This window comes from Hyaena hyaena, unplaced genomic scaffold (genome assembly GCF_003009895.1).
Source record: "Hyaena hyaena isolate Hyena2069 unplaced genomic scaffold, ASM300989v1 scaffold_1118, whole genome shotgun sequence".
Lineage (NCBI taxonomy): Eukaryota > Metazoa > Chordata > Mammalia > Carnivora > Hyaenidae > Hyaena > Hyaena hyaena.
In genome coordinates, this window is record NW_024081753.1 from 82,571 (window position 1) to 93,506 (window position 10,936).

The 10,936-nt window shown below is 35.1% G+C and overlaps 1 pseudogene; it reads right to left on the bottom strand.

Annotated features, from left to right (window-relative positions):
• Nucleotides 1-10,156: 10,156 nt before the first annotated feature.
• Nucleotides 10,157-10,651, bottom strand: LOC120224171 (annotated as a pseudogene).
• Nucleotides 10,652-10,936: the final 285 nt, after the last annotated feature.

The following is a 10,936-nucleotide window of genomic DNA, read 5'->3' on the forward strand; positions in this document are numbered from 1 at the left end:
ACCTTGACCTTGGACTTCCCAGCCTCCAGAACTGTTGGAAAATAAATTTCTATTGCTTATGTCACGCACGCTTATGGAATTATCCATGTTATTATATTATCCATATTATCAAGCTTAGGGAAGCTTGACCTAATACAATACCTTAATATTAATATTACTAGATCTTGTGAAGTGTTTTTGATATTCAAAACATCAATTTCTGGAAATGTATCTAAATAAGGGAATTATAAAATATTGCAATGTTCATTATCAATATTTCATCACTGAATACTATATGAACTAAGAGAAAAAGATTACAAAATCATTGATATTTTTGTGATCCTTTGTGTTGTTACAGCTGTCTTAGTCTCAAGAAAATATAAAGAAATGTGTAATTATCTTCATTTTTATAATTACTAGAACTCACTCTTCAAAAGCTAGACAAAACTTTTATCTTGATGCAATTGATTTACCTCCTTAGGATGTAAATCTAGGCAGTTTGCAACCATTGGTACTGGTCTCATTTGTGCCAACTCACATGAAGGAAGGGAGCAGCGATAGTATCAAATCTTTCTCAGGACTAATGTCAGAAGACGTAAAACTGCTTTTAAAAAATAAAGTCTAGAGGCTTTTAAGTGGCTCAGTCAGTTAAGCATCTGACTTCAGCTCAGGTCATGATCTCGCAGTCTGTGAGTTTGAACCCCACATCGGGCTCTGTGCTGACAACTCAGAGCCTAGAGCCTGCTTTGGATTCTGTCTCCCTCTCTCTCTGCCCCTCCCACACTCATGCTTTGTCTCTCACTCTCTCTCAAAAATATTTTAAACATTAAAAAAATTTAAAGTCTATTTTTTAAAAGTACCTGTCTAGTGACACAATTCTAGTATAAAAATGCCAGAAGACAGTCAAAACTCACTATGCACAACCAGAAAGGCAGGAAAAAACTTGATACATCTCAAAGACTGTTAAAGTAAAGGACATCAGAATACAGAATTTTGCTAATGAAGATATCATGGATCAGCTTGTTCAATGGCTACTACGTTTACTTCTACCAAAGATGTTAATCAACATAACATTAATTTATTTGAGTAGATATCAGACATCATCATGTTGGGAAAAAAGTATCATCAGTGCATAATTTTACAGATAATTTTGATGTATAAATACTCTGAAATCATTTGAGAATTCCTAGAGAATTTTAAGGAAATTTCATTTTAAGGAAAATGAAAGTTATGCTTGTATAATGTTACTGAAAGTAGTTTCTAGTTACACAGTCTCCAACTTATGATGGTTCAACTTATGATTTTTCAACTTTACAATGGTGTGAAAGTAATAGGTGTTCGGTAAAAACTGTACTACAAATTTTGAATTTTGATCTTTCCTGGGCTAGTGATATGCAGTGCCACACTCTTCCATGATTCTGGGCAGCAGCATTGGGCTGCAGCTTCCAGTCGGCCACGTGATCATGAAGGTAAACAAGTGATAACACTTAAAACCATTCTCTACCTATACAACCATTCTGTTTTTCACTTTCAGTACAATATTCAATAAATAATATGAGAAAGTCAACACTTTATTATAAAATAGGCTTTGTGATAATTTTGCCCAACTGTAGGCTAAGTATACTAAGCACATTTAAGGTAGGTTAAGTTATACTGTCAAGTAGGTGAGGAGTATTAAAAGCAATTTGTACTTAAAATATTTTAAATTTATGATGGTGTCATTGGGACAGAACCCTATTACTCCATAAATTGAGGAAGATCTGTATAATTGTTCTAATTGTGTTATAAAACTACCTGATTTTTCTTATTATTATAGACCAAGAGCCTCTGTGCTATTATCAGTAATAAGAACGAATAAAAGGACATCTGGGTGGCTCAGTCAGTTAACCATCTGACTTTAGCTCAGGTCATGATCTCGCATTCCTGGGTTCGTGCCCCACATCCTGCTCTGCTAACAGCTGAGAGCTTTGAGCCTGCTTTGGATTCTGTGTCTCCCTCTGTCTCTGCCCCTCTCCTGCTCATACTCTGTCTCTCTCTCAAAAATAAACATTAAAAAAAATTTTTAAAGAGTGACAATAACTTCCTATTATGTGCCAGGCACTATTCTAAGGGATTCACATCCATTATTTCCACTTCTCATTACAAACTTTAAAGATGAGAAACTAATACATGGAAAAACAGGTTGTGGGAGGTAAGATAACTTATCTAACTTGGTCACATTTCCAATATTTCCCTTAAGGCGCAAGAATTTAAACACCACAGGCCAAAATATGATCAGTCAAAGGAGCATACCAGGAACCCCATAGTTAGCCCTATATTCAGCCCAAATTCTGGAATCACAACAACTGCATCAGATTGGTTGGATAGTTGCTACAAATGTATATTAATTACCTTTAACATCACTTGGTTTATTTATTGAACCAGCTAGACATTAACTCCAAATGCTTTTCCTCACCACTCTGCCTTGATGAACCAGGTAGAATGGAGCTTGAAAAAAGCAAATGAGATTTATGAAAACTTAAGTGGTTTCAGAATGGGTTTAATTATTCAAGAGACCTTCAAACCTGGAAATGTAGAAACTTTGATCTCCAAATTGCTCCAGGTTTGAGTGACTGAGTTGTTGTTGTTGTTGTGTGTGTGTGTGTGTGTGTGTGTGTGTGTGTGTAGAGAAAAAGTAAACATGTAAGCCAGAATGGGAGTGGACTGACTCAAGCAGAATCAGGTCTGTCATTGTATTTTGTAATTTCACTGATCACCTAAGAGCAATGGATTAGAAATTGTTGCAGTATGTAACCATAACCAATTTTAGGACTTCTATATATTACTAACTGACATACAATATAAATAAATGGCCCTTCTGAGTGTTGTAATTTTGCACACACTTTGGTCCCTGGAAATCCCAAAGTATGAATGATTCCATCTAGTATTCAGACATCTCAGTCTAAACCTTTCTTGTTTAAGGGGAAAACATCCATCAATAAAATGTCTTCAAAGAACTGTCTTCTCTTTGAAAATGTTCATATTATACTGAACTGCTTGACAAAAATATGAAGATTTTCTTATTTCTAAGAGATATCCCCACTGAAAGCAGAGGAGAGACTGGAATTATAGGGATGGCCTCAAGGAGGACTAGACTAACACTGTGGGCAGTGAGGCAAAGGCCTGTAGACTTCTAGACTTTTTTACACCTGACCTCTCTAGTGTCCCTCAGCTCTCAACTCCCTTTCATGTGCTAACCCAAAGAGCAAGGTACTATTAATTTTTAAGTCTTGGGTCATCCCAATCACATCCCCCACATTTAGAATATAAATCACTTGTAATGTGAAGTAAAGGTCCTCCTTGATTAATCCCTAGAAATTAGCAAATTGGTAAGTGCAGTTAAGAAAATAATTAAGAGTTTTGCCTTTTTATCCCAGCCTTCTCACTCCCTGAGTAACTCTGGGCCCGTTATTATTTCTGGACCTCAGTTTTTTCTAAAAATTTAGGGGTATTATGGTATCTTCATAATTAATATTATGGCTAATCAACTGAGGAATAACCTCTGTGCATTTCAGCTCTTCAGACAGGAATGATATACAGTTGTTCCCTGGGGGCAATGATGCAATAACACATTCAAGGAAAGAAAAAGTCACATAAGTAAATGAAATAAGCCTCTGGTGCTTTAGGCTAAGATCCTGAATTACTGACAAATTTATCCCTCTCGTTACAAAAAGTATTTGAGGTGATCTACAAAGATATATAACAAGCAGAATAAAATAAATTGATGAGGTAAAATTGGAGTAAAAGGAAAACAAGTTTAGTCGAATACAGGTACATCACATAGAAATCGAAAATTTGAAAAAATTGGTTTTGATTATCCTAATAGGTAAATTAAAGAGTAAAATATGACCATTTCTGAAATTCACTGCCTCTTAAGTCCTATGTTGCTAGTAGTTGGAGTGTAGATAGGAATGGGGTGATTTATTCAGAACAGTTGTTCCTAGAACTAAAGTAAGAGAGATGTCTTTTATGGTTTCTTATAAAGGAGGAATATGTGATATAATATAGTGGTTTTCAGCTGGGATATGCAACAGAAGGGGACCTTTGTTAACACGTACAATTATGTTAACCTACAGAATCATAACCCTGGGCCCCAATCTTGGGTTTATGATTATCTTTGCATCCGTGCATTTGCCAAGAGCTTCAGGTGCTTTTGATGCAGTCAGGTCTACAAACATACTTTAAAGGTCCACCCCTGCAATATGGATAATGATGAGTTTCAAGGGCTGTTTTTTTCAATGCATTCTTCAATAGAAGCAGGTGGCAAAATGACAAAGCACAATTAAATAAAAGTAATTTTATGAGGACCAAAAAATATAGTCTGGGTTCATAGCTCTCTCCAAAATCCATGTTTGATACAATGTTAGAATTTAAAACATCAAGAGGGATTCAAAAATAGGTAACTCCCTATTGGGTTTCCCTTTAAAGTGAATGGAAGCTGGTCCCAAACAACCTCATTGTCTGTTAGGCATACAGAGAAAGTCCAGAAGCATGTGCAAAATTGTCTCTTCCTTTGATTCAAACTCATTATTCTAATTCCTACATAATTCACAGAGAAACTGAGATTCAGGACTGGCTTCTTGACTTTTATTTGTCTATAGTTCTTTAAAACATGAAGCCTAATTTTTAAACTATGAAGGTACAACTATGCGAATTTTCCTCTGAGGTTGGAGGCTGGAAGATGGCCAGGAAACTCCCTTTTCAATCTTCTCTGTCTCCTTCCCTCCCTTCCACCCTTTGATCATTTTAGCTCTTGGTTTGCTTCACCCTCTTTTTTTTTTAAACCAATTTATTGAGATACATTTACAAACCAGAAAGTTCAAAGAACATACTTCTATAATTTCTAGTATTTTCACAGACCAGTATGACCATCACCACAAACTTTAGGACACTCAAAGAAAAGCGCTTACTCCTCAGTTGTCAGTACCTGTCGCCAGTCCTCCCAGTTCCTGGCTACTATTAATTTATTTTCTAGTCTCTATAGATTTGCCTATTCTGGACACTACATATAAATGGAATCATATAATTTTGTCTTCACTTTCTTTTACAGAGTCCACTCTCTTCTTCCTCTGACTCAGCCTTTTGTGCTAGATTATTTCTAAGCTAGACAAGGCAAGGGAAGGGAAGCGCTTCTAATCATATGTTAGGAAGTACGTGCAAGGTAATCACACAATCTTTTTGGTGGGCCTTTCAGCCAGCTTTACGTTCCTCACCTCAGGAAGTGACTAGGTCTGAGGAGCATGAGGAAGGTGCAGGTAGGGATAAAAACCTTTTTTAAAAACTGAGTTTTTTAATTAATAAATCTCATTTTTTAGAGCAGCTTTAAGTTCACAGCAAAATTTAATGCAAAGTTCATAGAGTTCCCATGTACTTCCTGTCCCCCAACACATATAATTTCCCTTATTATAAATGTCCTCTACTAGAGTGGTACATTTGTTACAACCCATGAACCTACACTGACATATATATCAATTAATGTCTATAGTTTACATTAAGGTTCACTCCTCTTGTTGTACATTCTATGGATTTTGACAAATGTATAATGACATGTATCCACCACTGTGTCATACAGAATGGTTACACTATCCTACAAATCCTCTGATCTCTACCTATTAATTCCCCACCCCTCATCCCCAACTCCTAGAAATTACAGATCGTTTTTGCTGTTTCCATAGTTTTGCCTTTTTCAGAGTTACATAGTTGGAATCATACTGTATGTAACCTTTTTAGAGTGGCTTCTTTCATTTACTGATATGCATTTAAGGTTCTCCAATATATTTTCATGGCTTGATAGTTCATTTCTTTTTCATCACTGAATACTATTCCATTTTCTGGATATACCAGTTTATTTATCGATTCGTCTACTGAAGAACATCTTGGTGTCTTCCAAGTTTTGGCAATTATGAATAAAACTGCTGTAAGCATCCATATGCAGGTTTTTGTATGGACATAAGTTTTCAAATCCAAGTAAATACCGAGGAGTGTAACTGCTAGATCATATGGTAAGAGTGTATTTGGTTTTAAAATAAACTGTCAACCTGTCTTCCAAAGTGGCTGTACCATTTTGCATTCCTACCAGCAATGAATGAGAGTGCTGTTGCTCCATATCCTCACTACCATTTTGTGTGGTCAGTGTCTTGGATTTAGCCATTATAATACATATATAGTGATACATTATTGTCATTTTAATGTGCAATACCCTAATGGGATATTTTCATATGCTCATTTGCCATCTGTATATTTTCTTTGGTAAGGTATCTGTTCAAATCTTTTGCCCACTTTTAATTGGTTTTTTTATTGTTGAATTTTTAGGAGTTCTTTGTATATTTGGGAACAATACAAAGATTGTTGTACCAGATGCGTTTGTAGGAAAAAAACAAGATATGTCTTTTCCAAATATTTTAACCCAGTCTTGATTTGTCTTATTTTCTAGACATTGTCTTTCACAGGGCAGAAGTCTTTTTTTTAATTGTTTTAATGTTTATTTATTTTTGAAAGAGAGAGAAAGACAGAGTGTGAGCGGGTGAGGGGTAGAGAGAGAGGGAGACACAGAATCTGAAGCAAGCTCCAGGTTCTGAGTTGTCAGCACAGAGCCTGATGCAGGGCTAAACTCAAGAACCACAAGATCATGACCAGAGCAAAGTCAGATGCTTAACCGACTGAGCCACCCATGCACCCCTCGCAGGGCAGAAGTCTTAATTTTTTTCTTCTCTATACTTTATTTTTTTCCAGTTTGATTGAGAAATAATTGGCATAATCACTGTGTAAGTTTAAGGCATATAGGAATATTGTTTGCTTTACATATATTATGAAAGGATTACCAAAATAGGTGCAGCTAACATTCATGTCTTCTAGGTTGCCTAATGTGTTGGCATACAGTTGTTCATCGTGCCTTTTTATGATTCTTTGTATTTCTGGGGTATCGGTTGTAATGTCCCCTTTTTCATTTATAATTTTGTTGATTTAGGTCCTGTTTTTTTCATTAGTCTATGTAAGGATTTGTCAATTTTGTTTATCTTTGCAAAGAAACAACTCTTAGTTTGATTAATCATTTCTATTACTTTTCTGTTCTTGATTTCATTTATTTCTGTGCTAATCTTTACGATTTCCTTTCTCCTACTAACTTTGGGCTCAGCTTTCTCTTCTTTTTCTTGTTCCTTAAGGCATAGAGGTAGGTTGCTTATTTGGAATTTTTATTGCTTAATGTAGATGTTTATTGCTATGACTTTCTTTAAAATACTTTTGGAGCATCCCATAAATTCTGGTATATTGTGTTTCCATTTTCATTTGTTTGTAGAAACTTGTTTATCCCTCATTAATTTCTTTGATCCACTGGTTGTTAAGGAGAGTGTTTAATTCCCATGTATTTATTAATTGTCTTGTTTGTTCTTGTTACCAATTTATAGTTTTATACCATTGTGGTCAGAGAGGATATTTGGTATTATTTCAATCTTCTTGAATTTTCTAAGACTTGTCTTGTGGTTTAATATATGGCTATCCTAGAAAATTTTCCATGTACACTTGAGAGAAAGGCATATTCTGCTGCTGTTAGATAGAATATTATGTATGTCTGTTAGGTCCATTTGGTCTGTAATTTGTTCACATCTGCTCTTTCTTCATTGATTCTCTGTCTGGATGGTCTATCCATTGTGGAAAGTGAGGAATTAAAGTATTCAACTATTATTGTTTGTTTCTCCTTTCTGTTAGTTTTTGTTTTATATACTTAGGTACTCAGATTTTGGGCACATATATATTTACAATTGTTATATCCTCTTGATGAACTAACCACTTTATTATCATTTAATGATCTTGTATCTTCTCTTTTTACTATTTTTAGTTTAAAATCTATTTTATCTGATGTAACCACACCTGCCTCTTTTTTGTTGTTGTTGTTGCCATATGCTTGAATGACTTTTTTCATTCCTTCACTCTCAGTCTATTTCTGTCTTTAAGGCTAAAGTGAAGCAACACCCAGGGTCCGAAGGACAAGAACAAGATGCAACTAAAGGTGGCACCACTGAAAGTCAGCACATACCAGCCTTCCCTCCAACTGAAAACTATACCAACCACCCCACTTGCAGAGCCCTTATTTCCTTCCAAAGAGAAAAAGACAGGAGACACAAGACCACCACCACTCTTTCAAGAAAGCTCATACCTTTTTGGAGAAAGAATGAAAGCCACTGTGGCTGCAGATGGGCCACAGGCCACCATCCTGGACAAGATATGCTTTCATTATGATTTGATGAGAAGAGCAGTCATCTCTGTGGTCTTCTACCTGAAGGCCCAGAACCTTAGCTTATATCAAACAGACCATGAATGAGGCTCACTGAGAAACTCTGACAGCCCTGAGCAGGCTTGGAACTGCTACATGTGAGGGGGAGCCAGGCCTGAGAACTGGAGGATAGAGCCTTGCATCAGTCAATGGACCATTGCTGCTTCCACGGTTTGGACAAAAGTACTGTGGAAACCTGAAAGGCTGGCATCAGAGGAAACTGAACAAGGGGTACAGGAGCCCTCTGCATCATCTCTGCAACTTCTCTGTAAATGTGAAATCACTTCAAAGTAAAAAAAGATATACTAAAAAATAATAATGAAAATAAAGTGGATCTCTTGTAAGCAGTATTTCATTGGATCTTGTTTTTTATCCATTCATCCATTCTATGTCTTCTGATTGGAGAATTTGATATATTTACATTTAAAGTAATTATTGATAGGTAAGGACTACTACTCCTATTTTGTTATTGTTTTCTGGTTGCTTTGTATATCCAATGTTCCATGCTCCTTATCCTGCTGTCTTTGTTCATGTTTTGATGTCCTTTGGTATCCATATGCTTTGATTCCTTCTCCTTCTCCATCTCCATCTTCTTTTTCTCCCTTCTTTTTTTAAATATATAATTGCTATAAGTTTTTCCCTTGTGGTGACATAAAATATCTTAAAATTATAAAAGATTAACATAAATACCTTAAAATTATAATACCTTATTTTATACTTTATACTTTTACTTCTCTCTCACACATATTAGGCTATTGCTGTTACAACTTACATATTTTCACAGTATGTAACTAATAAGAGATTATTCCAGTTATGGTCATTTTATTATATTTATTTTCTTAACTTTAAACCATTGTTGTAAGTAAATTACACACTACAATTACAAATTACAGAATCTATCCTTGACTATATATTCCATAACCAGTGAATTTTACACTTTTTATATTTTTATGATGTTAGTTAGCCTCCTTTTATTTCCATTCAAAGAGCTCCCTTTACCATTTCTTGTAGGGCAGGTCTAGTAGTAATGAACTCCCTCAGCTTTAGGTTGTCTGGGAAAGTCTTTATGTCTCCTTCATTTCTGTAGAATAGTTTCACTGGGTATAGTATTCTTAGTTGACAGGTTGTTTTCCTTCTAACATTTTGAATATGTCATCCCATTCACTCCTGGTCTCAAATACTTCAGTTGAGAAATCTACTAATAGTTTTATGTGGATTCCATTATAGATACTTCTCTTTTCTCTTGATGCTTTTAAGATTCTTTTTTTTTTTTTTTTTTTGTCTTTGACTTTGGAAAAGCTAATTATATGTCTTAGTGTAGCCCTCTTTGGGTTCAATCTATTTAGAATCCTTTGGGCCTCATGGATCTGCATGTCCATTTCTCTACCCAGCTTTGAAAATTTTTCAGCCATTAATACTTTAAATATATTTTCTGTCTCTTTCTCTTTCTATTCTCCTTCTGGAATTCCTATAATGCAAATATTGTTTCTTTTCATTGTGTCCTTTCAAGAGTCCATAGACTCCTTTTTCTTTTAAATTCTCCAACATTTTTTCTTTTTGATTTTCCCATTTCATAATTTCTAATGTCCAATTCTCCACGTTGCTAATTCTTTTGCATGGTTGAGTCACTTTAAAACCCTCTATTAAATTCTTCAGTTTAGGTATTATATATTTTTTCTTTCTCTTTTTTTTTTTTTGGTCTGAGTCAAACATTTTATTTATCTGTCTGTCAAACACAATAGCTGATTTCTATCTATAATTATTTTTTAAGATAAGAAACAGTGAGTCAACTGAAGAAACAACTGTGCCCTTACTGTGGAGACTATGGGGCTCACTCTGGGGCTACAAGGAGAAATGGTCATGACATTAGCAGGCTTTCTCCAACAAGGCTCTGCAGCACCTCACACACTGCTAGTAGACAATCTCAAAGTCAGACTCACTCCCATAATAGAGGTCTTCAATAATAAATTGTTTTTGTGGATCATAACTCCCAAGTAGTTCAATTTTAGATTTATAGTTTTTGATTACTTTTCCTATTCAAGTATCTCAGATTGCTTTCATCCACACATAGTACATAATCAGATGTGGCAAAGTCTTCTTTGGTAACCTGTCACACAATGTTAACCCCACACTTGATGGGAATAACATGTTATTATTTAATAACAATAATTAAATAAATTGTGCCCTCAATAATTGGGAGAGTTTGCTATTTCATATGTAGATGTCACTGCATTGTCTATCCCCCAATTATCTGAAAGCTTTTGATCAGTTAGGAGTTTTCTGAAAACTTATTCTTCAATGGGTGACTGACATGTTATCCAGATGCACAAAGGGCGTAGGCTTGGAAATCTGCTCAGCCATCTTCCCATGCCCCAGTATTATATTTTTCAGTTCTAGATTGTTTTTCTTTCTTTTTCTTTCTTTTTTTCTTCCTTCCTTCCTCCCTTCCTCCCTTCCTTCCTTTCTTTCTTTCCTTTCTTTCGATTTCTATGCTTAGTCAAACTTTTCATTTGTTCATGCATTATTTTCCTAATTTTGTTTAGTTGTCTGTGTGTTCTTGTAGTTCACTAAACTTCTTTAAGAGGATTATACTGAATTCTTTGTCTGATAGTCCATAGCTCTCCATTTCTTTAAAATCATCTATTA